At 43.1% G+C, this 16,512-nt stretch overlaps 1 protein-coding gene across 1 annotated transcript in view; it reads left to right on the top strand.

Moving 5' to 3' along the window:
* The first annotated feature begins 1,981 nt into the window (after nucleotides 1-1,981).
* The window catches only part of npas1 (neuronal PAS domain protein 1), a 63,957-nt gene continuing 49,426 nt past the window's right edge, over nucleotides 1,982-16,512 (top strand). The window contains exons 1-2 of the mRNA XM_087174337.1: nucleotides 1,982-3,430; nucleotides 3,528-3,668. The gene's annotated coding sequence lies outside the window, so the exon portion shown is untranslated. The remainder of the gene's footprint in view (nucleotides 3,431-3,527; nucleotides 3,669-16,512) is intronic.

Below are 16,512 nucleotides of genomic sequence, written 5' to 3'. Positions count from 1 at the left end.
TCTTTGTGCCCCCGGACTGTTGCTCTGTTGTCTCTTCACACTGGTGAGGGACACTGAAGCCACATGGGGGACCAGACGAGGTCACAGCGGCCCACGAGACCCTCCTGGGCTCAGCCTGTGCCATTTCAGGGTGATGTAAGGACTGCGGTCCCTGTGAGGGCGACGTGAAGGCCTCACTGCCATTTCATGGTGCCCTCATCTGACCTTTTCATTGAGTCAAACCAAAGGAAATCCATGTCCATGACCTTTGTGGTGCATCTCTCCATTCTGGCACAGGAAAAAAAAAAAAAAAAAAAAGAGCAGCTGATTGGGAATGAAAAGGGCAGGCCTGTGTGCACACAGGACACACGACTCTTGAACTCTAACCTTTAAGAAGTGTCATGAGGGAGAGAGTGGTGTGGGGTTTGATTGGAAGTCATTGGAAGTCAAATATGGGGATAGTTAACATTGCTTGACTGGCCGACGTAGGGATGAAACCCATCAGGAATGGCAGGATTAGTCATAAGTATGAAATGAATTTGCACAGTTTGCAAAGTGAAACAACTTAATACAGCTATTAGAGCTCCACTGCCCACATTAATCCATTTGACTAAGTCACAATTCTATTCCCTTTTTTTATTTAATCAAATGTTTCTCCACAGGCACTTTGGCTGCTTTTCCTTGTGCATACACGGAAGCGCCACTAGGGGGCTGACTTGTCCCACGTTACCCATCAACCATTGCTGTTTCTGTATCTGGGTAAAGGAAGCAAACGCAGAGAATGGGCCTAATTGATTGGGTCAAGATTTGGATGTCAGCAGTGAGACGACGCTTTAATCCCGCGCTCACAGAGAGATGAATGCATCTGAGGACTTTTCTCATTGATGTCGAGCTCCACTTCCCCTCTCACAGTTTGAAGTTGGAGGAGGAAATAGGTTTGACTAAACTCCAGAGATTGTGTTGGGGCGGAGGAGGTGGGGGTGCTCGGCAAAGTAAGCCGCCGAATAAAGACAAAGAACTTAATTTGAAGTCATTGTTGCTCAGTATTAGAGGCGTGATGTGCTTCTTTAGTGGAAGGCATGACAAGAAAAGGAAAGTTGCGAGGTAGACGGAGAAGAAGGGGGTGGGGGGGGGGGGGGGGATATATGGAGAAAAGGAGACTGGCCTTATGATGAGTCGAGGCACGTATCTCCGCTCAACCGTGTCTTTCTGGGCTTCGAGCTCGCAGCTGCGGCGGCGGGTATTGAATTCAGATGCGCCCTGTCTCTCCGCTCCGGCCGCTACAGGTGGAAATGCTCTTATCAATACGGACTGTCCGAGTCTGACTGCGGGCTGATCCGTCTCATTGATGATTTTAGGTGCCCCTGCCCTCTCTCTCCTCCCGAAGGAGCCCATTGATTAATGTCTGGGTCACAGTGGTATTTCCATATTGATACCTCGATTGATGACGGCGCTCCAGGAACAAGCCATATTGACCAGCCGGAAAGTGATAGGTTTTTTACACGGTTTGGCGGATGTATTTATGCATAATGGACATAATGAGGGTTAGATACATGTAGCAGAAGCACAGGAGATCTTGGTATGCATGATGAGCAAATATAATTTACGAGTAAATTCAGAAATGGGGAGAAAATCACATCAATATTCCTACAATAACAACAACCTGTTACTCTTACTGCCGCCATTACTAATTTAGATAATAGTGCTAATTATAACTAGATGGTGTGACTGCTGCACAGACATATTACCATTCCTTATTATAAAACAAGATAAAATAAGCTTAAGCTTCATTTATCATCAGAAGGAAAATTAAGTATAACAGCAGCGCAAAAAGACCAGTGAGGTAGGTCTAATATAGATGAGTAGAAAAAACAACATACAACTAAGTCAAAGTGGGAAAGCTATATATGTAGTGCGCATAAATGTGATAAACTGTATGTGAACTTTTCTTTTAGGTGTCTGGTTTCCAGCCCCTGATGCCTCACAAGATAAATCTAAGAAGATGTGAACTGATCGACAAGGTAGGAAAACAAAAGACACAGCAGCACAATTTTTTTTTATTTTTTTTTACCAATATTCCTCAAATGTTTGCTTTTTATTTTATAGTCCTAACACTAATTAATGGAATTAGTATGAAAGGAGAACTTAACTGTAGCTGAACTGTTCATGTTGTAGCTCATAGATGTGTCTGTAACATGTGAAGAGTGGTACTGTGGGTTAAAGGTGTTTAATGGGTTTCCTTATGCACTTAACTTTTTGTAACAATACCCTTAAAACATCACAGCAAAAATTACAAAAATCATCATTAGAAAGTGCAAACATCAGGTCATGTTGCATGTCATTTGTCAGCTGCAGATAAAGACTGTATAAAACAGACCTGGCAATCAGTGCATTGATACATTTAAGTTTTCAAGGCAGCTAACAGATCTTCACATAAGCCAAATCATCTGTGCCCAACTGCAAAATCAGTGGGCCAGTCTTGAAAATCCTCATATGCCAAACACAGAAAAAATGGCATCCATAGGGACAAAAAACTGTCATACGGATGCAGTATGATGGAGGTACAGTCGTGTGCAGGGGTTTAAGCACTTGCTGCTAATAGACATGCAACTTAATGTGACCTTTGTAGCGGTGTTTGCACTGGTGATTTAGTTATTATGAAGGTTTTCCTGAGGTGTTTACATGGTTTTGTCAGCCCCTTATACTTCTATCTGATCATATTTCTGTGATATTTCTGCAGTATCTCTCTAAAAGTGGCCAGGTTTTTTTTTTTTCAATGGGTCAAGTGCACACACTGCATAATGCAGAACAACTCCACAGAGAGCTGAGAGTTGTGAACCCAATTTTGCAGACACCCTAATTTAAAGGACAGGGAGACAACAACATGATTCTGTGGGACTTGTTCTGCTTGTTGTGGAGATTACTTTGGAGGCAGAGGGCATTGTGTGGAGATAATAGTCAGTCTGAAAAAAATAAAGCTTTGAGCAGAACTGATCCCACTTTACGCTTTTAGGGTCAGTGGTCGAAATAGGCGCTCGGCCTCCAGGTCCCCGTGACACGGATCAGGGGCCCCAACGTATATCTGCTGATTACATCTCCTGAAGTGGAAAAAATGCAAATAATAAATGTATGAGCAACGTGCTTGTTTTTTTGCTTGATTAATTATGCCGTTTAATTCCAGATCCACCACGCCGCTCCACCGTATAATTTCCCAGTGGTCTTGGCTGTTTCTTCTCTCACATGCGCTCTCTCCTTTTTTTTCCTCATTGCAAAATGAATCATGGATCCAACCGTCTGTACCCGGGGGAGAGCGGCGAGCTGGCGAATGGGCTGACCAATCATGAGCATCAGAGGCAGACACACAGACGGAGGGAGCCTTTTGTTGTGCGCTGCACTCATCAAGTTAGAAGACAACTACCGATTTGGCCCGAAGAAAATTAAAAGATGGAGTGTAAGGAGACAAAATAACCAATCCCATCCATGTTTGTAAATCTGTTTTCTCTCTCTTTTTACATTAAATCTCCCCTTCTCCCCCTGTTGCTCTGCAGCTTATCCAATCTGACTGGCCAGTGTGTGTTTATCTGAGTGGGTGGCAGGATTTCAGTGCCATTCATAACGTCAACTGGGACCCCGGCCGTTCTTCTATTCCCAGCCTGGCCAACCCTCTCTCAGCCTCCTGACAGTTCCAGGTTAGCCCTCTCTCCTCTCTCTCCTGGCCCTCCTCTTCTCTCCCCTCCAGCTCTCCTCTCCAGCTCTCCCAGGGGCCCCACTGAGAATACTGCTCAGATCCAGGCCTCTGAGCCCCAAAGCCGGCCCTAATCCTCCTCATCGATCGCCCTGAGAATTTTCTCCCCAGCACAGCAGGCCCCGCTCCTCTGCGCTCACACTCCTCGACCCTGAACAGCCAGCACTTCTCACTTAGAGAGACATTAAAAAAAAAAAACAGGGCCAGGCGCTTTACCTGTGTCTTCTCAACAGATGGGTCCTGTCCATGCGATGTGTGTTATTAGGTGGTTATAGTGGGCTGCACGTCGCTCCTGAGAGTGCTGGTGTTGTTGCCTCTCCAAATTCAGATTGACTTGGCTGTGATCGGCTCAGTGAACATCTCTCAATGTTTCGTCTATAAAGTCTTCGCTAACACAAGTTGCAGTCAGAACTGGTCTAGATCTCTGTGCCATTTTATTCCTCTACTACTACAATGATTCCCAACCAGGAGTACTACCCCATGAGCTGCTTCTGCAGTTGCCAGGGGGCACTTAGAAAGATTGCAGTATGGTTCAATTATTTGAAAAACTAGAAATTACATCTGAACACCATGTGCTGTGATTAAGAGTGTGTGAAAACTACTGCAGTTAGCAAGCGAACAGAGAAGTCTAAACAGTTAAAACCGCTAAACATAATGGAGAAATGGTTGAAACTTCTTCACCTTTCATTCAGGATGGTAATAGAATGCAAGGTAAACATTGAAAATTTGATTGAATGAAAAAAAATATTGTTACATTATCCAATTTTATATAATCGACAGTGTTAAACAATCAGGGCCAATCAAAATGAACATATTTAGAACATAACTGGTAGTGTCAGTGCGAGGGTACTTGAGCTGATCTGAGAGGTCTGTGGGGACACATCAGACAAAAAAATATTAAGCACCGCAGCTCTTCTGTGCAGAACACTGGATAATTTTGAAGTACACCGTTCATTGTTGGAAAAAAACTTCTCTTTGATCAGTCTAAAAACACAGATCTCTTGGCATTTCAGGATAGGCCATATTTCAATCCATCATGGTGATGAAGATGGAGTAATGGAAAGTGTTGTATGCTATACAACTCTGCTGGAAGATGAGAAAGCATCATTACTAGAGTCCTCTTGGGAAAGCTCCCAACCAACAGTCTATCCCGCGTAACATACTTGTTCATAATTTATTTACACTGCGAGCTTCCCCTTGACTCTGCTGTGTGTGTTTTACTGCAAGCGTGGAGGTATTCGAGAGGTATTTTCCTCCATCTCTGTCTGTTTGTGAACCAGAGCTGCAAGGCCATGCATCCAATACAATCGTAGATGATTAAACCTCAATCTTGATTAAAACATTTGCTATGTGGTTGCCATGCTAAATTCAGGCCAATCATGAATGAGAGTGGGGAAATCTGGAACATTTGGCCCCCGTCAAAATGCTGGTCTTTGGACCAGTTAGTACGTCTCTGTCTATACTGGCATTTAAGAGCCAGTACAGATGGTAATGTATCAATACTCTGTTTAAACAGGGCTCGGAGCCACATTTCTAAATCAGCCCCAGAGATATTTTTGGCAATATCGGTTGTCAGTCCTTCTTGGGTAAATTTACAAATTCGGTTGACTTGTGGTTCAGTGCATCACTGCAATATACAGTACTCCCCTTTTATCTACATTTGGATTTATTTGCTATAGGGATATATTAAATACTTATGTACCTTATACTCTCTCTGCCCATCTTCTTCAGTCTCTCTATACTTCTTGTTCATTAGCTTTTTTTGTACCTGAGCTGACCGCATACCCTTAGCCTTCACACACACACACTACTTTTGCAGCTTTTCTCTCCATGTCCTCGCTCCCAGCCCTCTATACTTCAGTGCGTTGCTCTTTCCTCTCGTACCGCTCTTTCCCTGCCCTTTCCCTCGTGCCTGCTTCCTTCCTTCCCTCACTCTCTCTTCCCATTTTACCCTTGCTCTCCCTGCTCTCTTCTTGTCTGCTCCCTTCCCTCCCTCCCTCCTTCCCTTCCGCCTCCCTCCTCTCCCTCTTTCTCTTTATTAATTTATTGGGTTGTTATGCTCCTTGCCTGGCTCTGCTAATGAAGGCAGGATGCAGATGAGGGCGAAGGTCATCTCTGTAGCGATCGACCCCACCGCCCCGCAGCATGGCACTCTGGCTGGCACAGGTCAGTGGCAGCTGTCAATCAAAACACACAAAACACACATATGCACGTGCACATTCACGTGCACGCATGGACTCACACACACTGACGCTAAAATAAATTCATACATGAAGATAACAGCTATGCTGTGTGACAATTAACCATTTATAATTAGCAACAAATTCAGATGCCTTGGAGCAGATCATTGTATGGCCTCTTACAGAAATGGTCCCCAACCTTTATCCATTAAAATGAAACAGTGTGCACTTGGGACCCCTCATCATAAGATGTACATTGCTGTGAGGTTGTGAGCAGCTTAACCAGAGTGATTCTCCGTCTCAGATTTTTAGATTTTGATCATTTTTAGAGGCCTGAGGATGTAAACAAAACTACAAAGATAAGAGAAAAGTCTAAAAGAAAATTAACCGAATTTTAAGAATGAGATTATTAGGTACGCCTTGTTACCTACTCAGTCTACCCTCTTTGGACGGTGAGACGATGTGCTATAAAACACATCACACAATACAAATATCACTCAGTACAATTCAGTTGCTTCCAAAATGGTCATAAAGTTGAATTAACACATCTCAAACCTTATACCCATGAAAGTAGAATTAATTGCAAGGCTGTCGTATTAGACTGTATTAATTTTAACTAATAAATTGGCAACTGCAAGTATTATGTAATTAGCCCTACTGAAGCATCTCAACAACTATTGGATGGATTGCTTTGTACAAACACTCACTGTGCCCAGAGGTTGAATATTGGAGACTCTGGTGAACCCCTGACTCTCCCTCTTGCACCATCATCAGGTCAACATTTCAATTTGTCCCATAATTTGTTTTATAACTAAGCAACCGCAAAACTGCCATTCCCATCAGCCTCAGCTGTACTCACTGTTTGGTTCGAACTCGCAAATGTCAACATGCTAACACGCTAAAGTAAGATGGTACACCTGATAAAAACATTACAGCTGCTACATGAGTAATAGCATGGCTTGTTTCTACCTTCTGTCTTGTTAATCATATTGTGACCCCAAAGATTGGAACCACTGTCTTACAGAGCATAAAATGTGCCCACAATGCATCACCCCAACATGTATATACACAAATATACTCTCAGACAGTTTTTCATTTAACACATTAGCACGTACATTTGCGTGTTCACGGGTTGAAGTGTTAGTGTCTAACCCCTGCCCCTGTCGTTCATTGGCCTCGACATGGTGAAGACCTTTGAATCCCTGCATCCCGGATCTCAACACTTGTAGCTTTTACAACCTCTGCTCTTCATCACAGCATGTCAAAAGATTGTGTGTGTGTGTGTGTGTGTGTGTGTGTGTGTGTGTGTGTGTGTGTGTACGTGTGTGTACGTGTACGTGTGTTTGTGTGTGTGTGTGCGTGTGTGTTTGTTTGTAGATGCAGTCTTCGTTCAGACATCTTGTATGCATGTTGATTTTGCTCATGGTTATTGCTGTCGGTTTATTTGTGTGCTCAGCCATGTTCTTGAGTGTGTTCACCTGCATCTGGGCATCAGTATCCCCCCACACACACACACACACACACACAGCCACACACACACACACACACACACACACACACACACACACACACACATATCTCTATTAGCAGTATAGTAGTGTTAACAGTGTTATGCCTTGCGTGAACCTCCCCACCTTTCCCTCATATCTATGCAAAGCTGGGGTCCTGTCAATCAGTCACCTTGGTGACATAGAGCCCCACCTCCCCAATTAGAGCTGACAGGGCAGGATTAGGAGGGGGGCGGGCCCCCGCCGACCTGCCTACGTGTCAATCACGCGCCGGGCATCCACACGCCTGTTTACTGTCAGATCCCATCTCCGTCTGTCAGACTGCACGGCAACCGTCGCCCAGGGAGGAGAGGAGGAGGGTTGGGGGAGGCGGAGAGAGGGGAGGAGGAGATCTGATCGGAATTAACTATGCTTCTCCCCACAGACCGGCCGTGCTTTTAATTCATGAAAGGGATGAGAGGAAAGTGGGAAGAGAGAGGGAGTGATAGAGGGAGGAGAGCATTTAAAACCCAGAGCAGGGCCTTCTTTAGAAGTTTTCAGAGTGATGTTTCTTCTCTCCCTGACAATCACTTTTCTTCTCTCGCTAACTCTCCCTCCTGTCTTTCTCTCTCGCTTAAACTTCTTTCGAAGGTGTGCTTCACGCCGCCTTAGAGCTGCTACGATTTATCAGCAGCCTCCTACTCTCTCTGAAGTTGTTATTTGACCCTGGTTTTTTAAAGTCGCACAAATATGTATTCGTATTTTTTTGAGTTAGAGAGTTAAGGTCAATTTATTTAGTTCTGCACATGTTCATGCAAATTTGTGTCTCTGTTTCAGTTCGTGTCTGGCGATGTGGGTCCTGCCTACACACCTACAGTATGTGAATACATAATGCGGTTCTGCTCCTCAAACTGTGTGTGCTTTAAAGCAGCGTAATGTGTGCAGAGTTCACATAATGCTAATGTGTGTGTGTTTGCCTGTGTATCCCTGGCTCTTTGGTCCCCGGTGTGTGTGCATTTCTTCTTTTTGAGGGTCTCTGGTGGTGGCCTTACTTTGACCTTGGTGCCCCCACTCTAATCCTTTAGCAAATGAGGGCTGTGTGGGGCTGAAGGGGGTATTTGGGGGTCTCTGCAAAGCCACAGTTTTAGGATTAGAGGACCAGAGGGAAGGTCTTGGGGTTATGAGGGATGAAGAAGAGGGAAACAATAGATTGTACTGGAGAAAAAAGGAAGGGTATTGTCAGGTCTGTGTTGGCCACTGGTGGTCGGTCATATGGGATGTCTTATTACCACTACCAAAGAGGTTATGTTTTTAGTCTCCTCATCTGTTTTTGTTTGTTTTTTTAGGCAGAAAGATCAAAATATACCTTACAGATTTCACCAACACTGGTGCAAAGTTATACTGTTGTCCAAAAAAGGATTTTTTGGTGCAGGTATGTCCACTGTGTGACCATTTATAATTCAAGTTTTTCATTGTTGGCTATGTCATTTTCAACCTGAACAGAACATAATCTTCACCAAGTTTGGCACATAATATATTTGGATCATGCTTAAAAAGTTATTAATTGGTTTATTTTTGATATGTCATATATATTACAATGCCAAATTATTACCAGGTTTTTTGTAGATGAACTTCCCTAAGTTTTGACTGCATCGTTCATTTGCAACCACATTCGGATAAAATATGAACATCTCAACTCTAAGCAATCCTGCTCAATCTGATGGCATACCATCTGAACGTGGCGCTAAAATAAAAATTACTGTTAACTGGCAATAACTCACTGGTCATGAGTCTGATTAGTGTAATTCATCCTTATGCAAAGCCCAATTACAGCACAGAATTTAGGCAATCCCCAGAAATCCTCACGATTTAAACTACTGATTCATTTTTTTAGCCACTTGGGAGCAAACAAGTTGCGATTACAGTAATGCCATATTGTCACTTTTTAATTTGATATGCTGAGCTTGTTAACAAACAGTTGCTTATTTAGACACTTGGCAGTTCCAGAGTATTATTATTAATTTGGACTCGTGTTTCCTGAATGTATGTCCAATATTGACTTCGTTTTAGCCCCATTTGCTAACTACAAACTCCTGATGTAAACATAGTGACGACCATCTCTGAGCAGGCGGGGGGGGGGCATTCATCACTATGAATGACTTGTTATTCTATATGTCTGATACATTACGTTATTATACAAATATCAATTATAGCCACTTTAAACAAAATATATCTGATTTTTTTTGTTTAGATGTGCTTTAAAAAAATCTTAACATTGTTTGTTATTAAAATAAAATACCTTATGCCTTGACAGTGGTATGAAGTCACTGATTTTGTAGTTATCTCTATTTCCTGCTCCCACACTGTCTCTTAAATATATCTTTTACACTGCATCTGTACGGTTGTCAAGGTGAATTAATAAATGTCAGTTTATTTTGAATAAACTGCTTGTCAGCTATCGTGCAGTATGCCACTGTACCATGTCATTTCTGCTGATAGCTGTATGTTCATAGTATTTGTTGGTACTAGGCAAATGTGGGTTGAACACGTCTGCGCGTGTGTGTGTGTGTGTGTGTGTGTGTGTGTGTTTGCATTAGAGATGCGCTCCAGGGTTGTGTCTAAGACGCAGCTCAGGTGTCTGTTGGTGTCTGTTGAACGACCTCGCTGCAGGGAACAGGCTATCAGGCTGAGAGGGAGGCTATCATGTTAATTACTTTACACACACCCCGCCAACCAAGCGTGCAACACAACTGCTGAGCTCTCACACACACACACACAAACACACACACGCACACCAACACACATACATGCACCTGGGCACATACACTGTTAAGCACATGCACATGTACACACAAAATCAGCCGTCTTTTCTTTCATTTAGTCGTTTTTCTGTCTTCCCACTCTCGCTGTTTGAAGGCCTTGGACATCAATTCCCTTTTGCTTTCAAGAAAGATTGTTTTATATTCTAATCAATTCAACTCCGTCCTGTGAAATTAATTGACATTCATTCAATGATTTTAAATTCCTCCGAGGCTGTTCTTTTGTTTCAGCCTGTCAGTGAGCTGGAAGTGAGATCGGGCTAAATGTTTTGTCATCTCACACTCCAGGGTAAGCCTGCTCCAAAGCGTGAGCCTGAGGTCAGCTTAACCTCCTCACAGTCTCATCTCTCGGCGTCTTTACCGCTTGAGAAAGTGGGGGGGGGGGGGGGGGGGGGGGGGGGGGGGGGGTATATACAGATTCATGATCAGGAATTTGGGTGAAGCTCATTCTTCTGTGGCAGCCTTCATATGTCTCTTCAGGAGGACTTTTTTTCAGAGTCATGTCAGGGGTTTGAAAGGCAGAGTCCGGCGTTCTCAGGCTAGGGAAACAGAGGAGTGGTATTGGCTGGGGCAGGTTGATGCCTTTAGTTAAATGATGCTGGCACGCAGAGGGATTGCTTTGGGAAGTTGTCATCCATCATGATTTTAGAATGACTCAAAGCAGCACTCTGCTTTTGGGGTTATGGTCTGGGATCAATGATTGATGTGAAGTGAATGTGTGTGTGTGTGTGTGGGAGGAGTGGAAAAGAGATTGTGTGTATTTGTGTGCTAAAAATAAGCAACGATAGGCCTGTAGTTATACTGTTCCTCTTTTGTTAAGGAAGCTAATGGGATCTCCGCTGGTTAAACTTACTCTGAATCAGACAATAATGATCAGTGCAGTCCTACCATGTGGCAAAATGTCCATACCTATTTATCTCTGAAGCAGCTCCGAGTCCTTGCATGTCTTTTCCTCGTTTTGTACGTGAGTGCCTGTTCATGCGCCTGGATACACCCCTGAGTGTACCGTATTGTATTTCTTTAAGCTGAGGCATTTTGTCTGTCTTTGCCTTTCTCCTTCTTCCTTTTTCCAGGTCCAAGTCTCACCTAAGTTAATTCTTCAATTAGTGTGATCCAGATATTCAGGAGAGATCATGGAGAGGGCCCCGCCAATCGATGTCCAATTAGCAAGGCTCCGTAGCCCGGAGAACAGGGGGACGACCGCTGTGGTCATTTTTAGAGAACAGGAGGTTGGGGTGGGGTCTGGAGTTGAAGGTAGAGGTTTTAGGGGGGAGGGGGGCATGAAAGAGATGAAACGAGGGTGAGAAGAAAGCATTCGAGGTCTGTAAGTGGGTGGAGGTGAGGAGGGAGCAATCGGGGTCTGAGGAGGTGGGGTGTAGATGTTAGATGCTCAATCAAGCTGTGTGAGGACAGTGTAATTAATCCATTGAAGATGTCTGATTGCAGATGACTTTGGGAATACCAGAGTGGTGGCTGGGCCTGAGGGAAGGGGGAGGGCAGGAACAAGATGGATGCAGGGATGCGGGGAGAGGAAAAGCAGAAGGGCAAACAGAGGGAGAGAGGGAGATTAATTGAGACAAGGGAAATACAGTACCTTTTAAATGAGAAGGATGAGTTTTGGTGACAAAGCAGGAAAAGGAAAGAAACAGGGGAAAAAAAGAAGGAATTGATCGTGTCAGGGTTAGGTGGAACCATCACTCACAGCATTGTTGGGCGAAAGACCTCCGCCAGATGTCACATATATGTAAAAAAAGAATCACGAGGCTGCTAACTCATCCCTGGGTATCTCACTGCTAAAACGCTCTCCTATGAGACAAATGAGTGTCTATCCTGTTCTAATGCTAATATGCTTTTAAGGCACTATTAGCTTCCAGAGCTTTGCTTTTATTTAATGGACTATTAATTTGTTTGAATGCATTTTGTCTCGGTGGCTGCAGTACAAAGTTGGCTTGGCTTTAGCTCAGCTCCTGAGCGATTTACTAACCCACAGCTATTTGGAGGCTAAGCCTTTATAATCCAATTAAATTTGATAAAGCAGAGTAATCATCAGAGTATTAGGGCGAGTACTCATCATACTGATATGGTGATTTTGTTTCTGTCGCGATTGAATGTTTTCATTAAGGGTTTTTTTTTTTTTTTTTTTGCATTCATGTCTAAATGTGTTTTAAGCTGTATTCACTTTGTTGCAGTTAGCAACAAAGCAAAACAAATGTTCACGGCTTTCAGGAGGAGAATGACAGTAAACCGCTGGATTTTCACAACTCTCGCACATGCCGGTAGAAAATGCTGACAAAAGTTGAGTTCTCAAAGTGTTTGACTTCTTTCATGGCAGAGAAGACAGACTGGATCTTGACAAGTTGAAAAGCATTTTTCCTCTCTTGACAATTCAAGTCAAATGGGTGCAGACGCCTGTACAAACAGCTCAGTCTGTAAGTAGTAGGACAGTGACATATTTTTGTTGTTTTGGCTCTGTGCTGTTTTTGTTTTTGTTTATATTTCATTCTCATATTGTGTTTTAGTCTTTTTTTTTCTTCTTTTTCCTGTTCAGTGCTGTTTTAAACTCACTTAATACTTCATTTTCCTTTTTTAAAAGAAATCTTTTTACTATCTGATCAAAGCTTTTTTGATTTTAAGTGTTCAAGTGCGCTGTGTAACAGCTGCACCCCTTCTTGTACATACTGTAGTTGCTTAGTGGGGGGACAGAAGTACAAGTTAAAGATCCCCTCCAGACATGTTTTAAGACGAATAGATGTAGTTTTTCAACCAAAAAAGTTCAGTTAAAAACTTAAAAATGACATCTTCTTTCTCCAGAATTTGTGAATATTCTATTCTCATTGTTTGTGCACTGGAGGGTTCAAGTTTCCACATTACATTTGTGTAAGTTGCCCATTGGACCACTTCCAAACTAGTTGTGATGCCACAAAATTATCTTGTACAGCACACGCCTTAAGCACAGAAAACAAACAAACAAAAAAAAAAATCTCTGCAAATATATCATTCTGCACCATGAAGGTTAAATATTCAAGTGAAGTAACCAAAACACATTTGTGAGTGGTGGGAGACTTTAAGATAAATGTGAATAAAATCATCATATTTAAGAATTCTGTATTGGACCATAGGCCATTTTCAGGCTTTTACTGCATCCACCTTCACTTTGTTTGTTTCAGTTGCTTTCTGATTTCAGTCTGAGGCCTGTACTACGAAGCAGGATTTGGGGTTAGCGAGGTAACTTCAGGTTTAACCCTGGACTTTCAGGGTTAGGCCGCTAGTTAACTTCTTACTGGGGTACATTGCCATGGTAACTTATGCTGCAAGCCTAACCTCCCCTGGAGTAGTTTATATTTGTTATAACGTATCAACTCGTATAAAAGCGCAACCTACTCGCCAATCCCTTCTCTTGGAAAACAGCATCACCATTCGCAGAGGATCCCGGGAAGCTCGGTGCCCAGATTGTGAGAGGGTCTCGAAGAAGGGCAAGAGTGTTCAGAGACCGGTGAACCCCTTTGGCTTTCCCTGACTATTTTTTTATACGAGCGACCTTCGTTATTGCAGAGGGCCAGCTCCTCAGCAGGAGTATGCTCCTATGTTGGAGGACCTCCTCCCGTCTCCTTCATTTCGTTTTTTCCCTGTTGGCTGCAAGCAATGTCAAAGACATTTTAATGTGCTTTTGTGCACTGATATCATCCTGCAACAGAGACTGATTGAAGCCCTAAAGCCTTGTAATTGTTTTACTAGTTAAGTCTATTTATCGCTTTTAATTATGGTTTTATATGTATTTCTTATTTTTTCCCAAGTCAATTTGACACTGCTGTGGTGACAGCTGAAAGAATGAGGCTAAAGTTGTCAGGCACAGTCAGATCTATGTGCCCTAATGATGGGGCAGTGATATTATGAATCTATTAACGTCATACAGTTTGTGATTTTTTTGGTCAGCTGTCCTTCCTGCATTTTGAATTATGCTTAAGCTCTTCAGATTTGTCTAATATTGCAGTTTGCTCTTTTTTTTTTGTAAAACGTGCTGCTCTGTTGCCAGTAGATTTGTCCTTGTGTGCAATTGGTCATATGCTGCAGACACCGCCCATTTTATGTGAACGCCCTCGGGGAAAACCTGGGTTGAGTTACGGAGGTGATAATCACTGTTGTTTGACTTAGTGAAGTCAGATAATGAACACATAATATCCTGGGGATGTTGAACTTGCTTCATAGTGCAGGCCTCTGGTCTTCAGCAACACATGAGCAGTTGGATTGAAGTCAGGTGACTCACTGGGCCAGACACAGTCTGTTTGCCTTAAACTATGCATTGTCTTTATGTTTGTAGTCTTGTTGCTGCAGTGTTATCCCGTGGATGAAAATGGTTACGATTGCTAGACTGTTAGCTGAAAGCTAAAAACTGAAGGTCAGCAGTTGAACCTCATTTCAGATCCAATTTTGAGAACAGAACCAAAACAATGTAATCACTGTCCTGCTTCTTATGGACTGCACAGTACATTTATCCACACGCTGTCATCGTCCAATAAAGATAAGGTAGTGAGTGAACATCTTTTTCCTTCAGATTGTTGTACAGAAGATGAAATTTAAAGTTTTGGTTTGGCCGTGCTCCTCTGTTTTTCTTGTATTCATTTACAGCAGGAATATATATTTAATAATGAATGCAAAAATACAACCTTTAATACATTCAATGAATAATTGAAAACGAACATGATACTATTTAATGGATTGCTTTTGATGTATCTGCATGCGTGGAGTGGTCAAGACGTGTGTTTATTAAAATCGCCATGGCAACGAAAGGGGGGAGGTCGCCTTTGCACTTGACTGACATCCTGCAGCACTCACCTACATGACTGTATTTACACTTGTGTGACTCGACGACGTTGTCATACAATTTAATTTTAAATTCAAATTCACATTTTGTCTTTATGGCATTTAGCATTTTAATGGAATGATCTAATGAGGTGATCATAACAGCGTCTGTAGGAGTGCGTCTTTGATATCAGCAAGCCATGCACAAAATGCTTATTTGTGCATGTGTAAATATGTATTATTTATTCACTGGGTCTGCCTTTTTTAATAGATACATCTGATATGTTACTTATTATGGAAACCTTACAAGTTTGAAGTGCCAACATCATGATACAGTACATAGCTTCATGACTCACTCAACCTGTTATTTTGTCTAGGTAGTGAATAGCATCATTTCAAGGTGAGACAGTTGGGGGCACATGAGGTCATGAATTAAAAAGAAAAGGTGAAGAGAAAAGGGGTCAAGTAGAAATTAGTAGAGAGAAAGATAAACAGGAAGATGACAGTCTGAGATAGAGTGATAGGGAGATACAAGAAGACTGCAGAGAAAATTGTCCAGAGTGGAGAAAAACAGTGACAGGCAGTGGCAGAGTGGAGGGAGAAATGTAACAGACAGTCTCAGGGAGAGCGAGAGAGAGAGACAGGCAGAGACAGACAGAGCGAGAGATAGACAGTGACAGAGGGAGAGATAGACGGGCTGTGTGAGGATGCAGAGAGTGTCCCCCTCTCTCGGCTGCTGCCAGAGGCAAACAGACAGCCTCTCTGCTGGTGGAATGCTAATGCAACAAGCTGCTCCTCTCTTGTCTTCCCTCCCTTCTTTACCTTTCTTCTTCTTTAACTCTCCTCTGTGCAGAAAGTTTAGAGACTGTAGACACAAGCATAGACTTTGATAATGGGGACCCCAATGCTTTTATGTTATTTGCACTTTGCAGGTCTGTCTGCGCATGTTGGTTCTGCAAATCAGGTGCTGCAAGTGTCCTCAATGCAAGATAATGATTTTAATGGGAAGTTAGTTGTGTGAATGTCTGTGTATCCCCCCCATCCCCCTACCCCTCTCTCCACCAAGTCTCATACTGACATCATGTTTGTCTGCAGCTCAGTAGCCATGGCTACCATGGTGTCAGTGGGGGGTCGCCATGTCAGGGGCCAATCATAGGTCAGTCAGTCGACCTTTCTCTGTCTGTGTCACAGTCGGCTGACCTCTGACCCCCAGCTCTGTGCCACAGCCCGACTGAGAGACACAAAGCAGTTGTTCACAGACGATAAATGTCTCCAGGCTTTATCATCCAGGCAGGTTGTTCCTCCATCATTTAAGACATTCACATCACATCGCATCACACGGAGAAATGCCCCCAAGTAAAGACAGCGGTTATTTTTCCTCTTGAACTCTGGCACATTTTCCTACTGTGGCGACAGTCATCAGTTCTCAACTTCAGGCAGGACATAACCTTGAGTGGAGCAAGTCGGCTGAGCCTGCCCCCCACCCTCCACCCTTCACCCCC

This window comes from Seriola lalandi, unplaced genomic scaffold (genome assembly GCF_002814215.2).
Source record: "Seriola lalandi dorsalis isolate HSWRI2012SDOR001 ecotype SW California unplaced genomic scaffold, Sedor1 jcf7180002054338, whole genome shotgun sequence".
Taxonomy (NCBI): Eukaryota; Metazoa; Chordata; class Actinopteri; order Carangiformes; family Carangidae; genus Seriola; species Seriola lalandi.
Note: the sequence above shows the minus strand (reverse complement) of the source record. Positions and strands in the feature narration are given on the sequence as shown.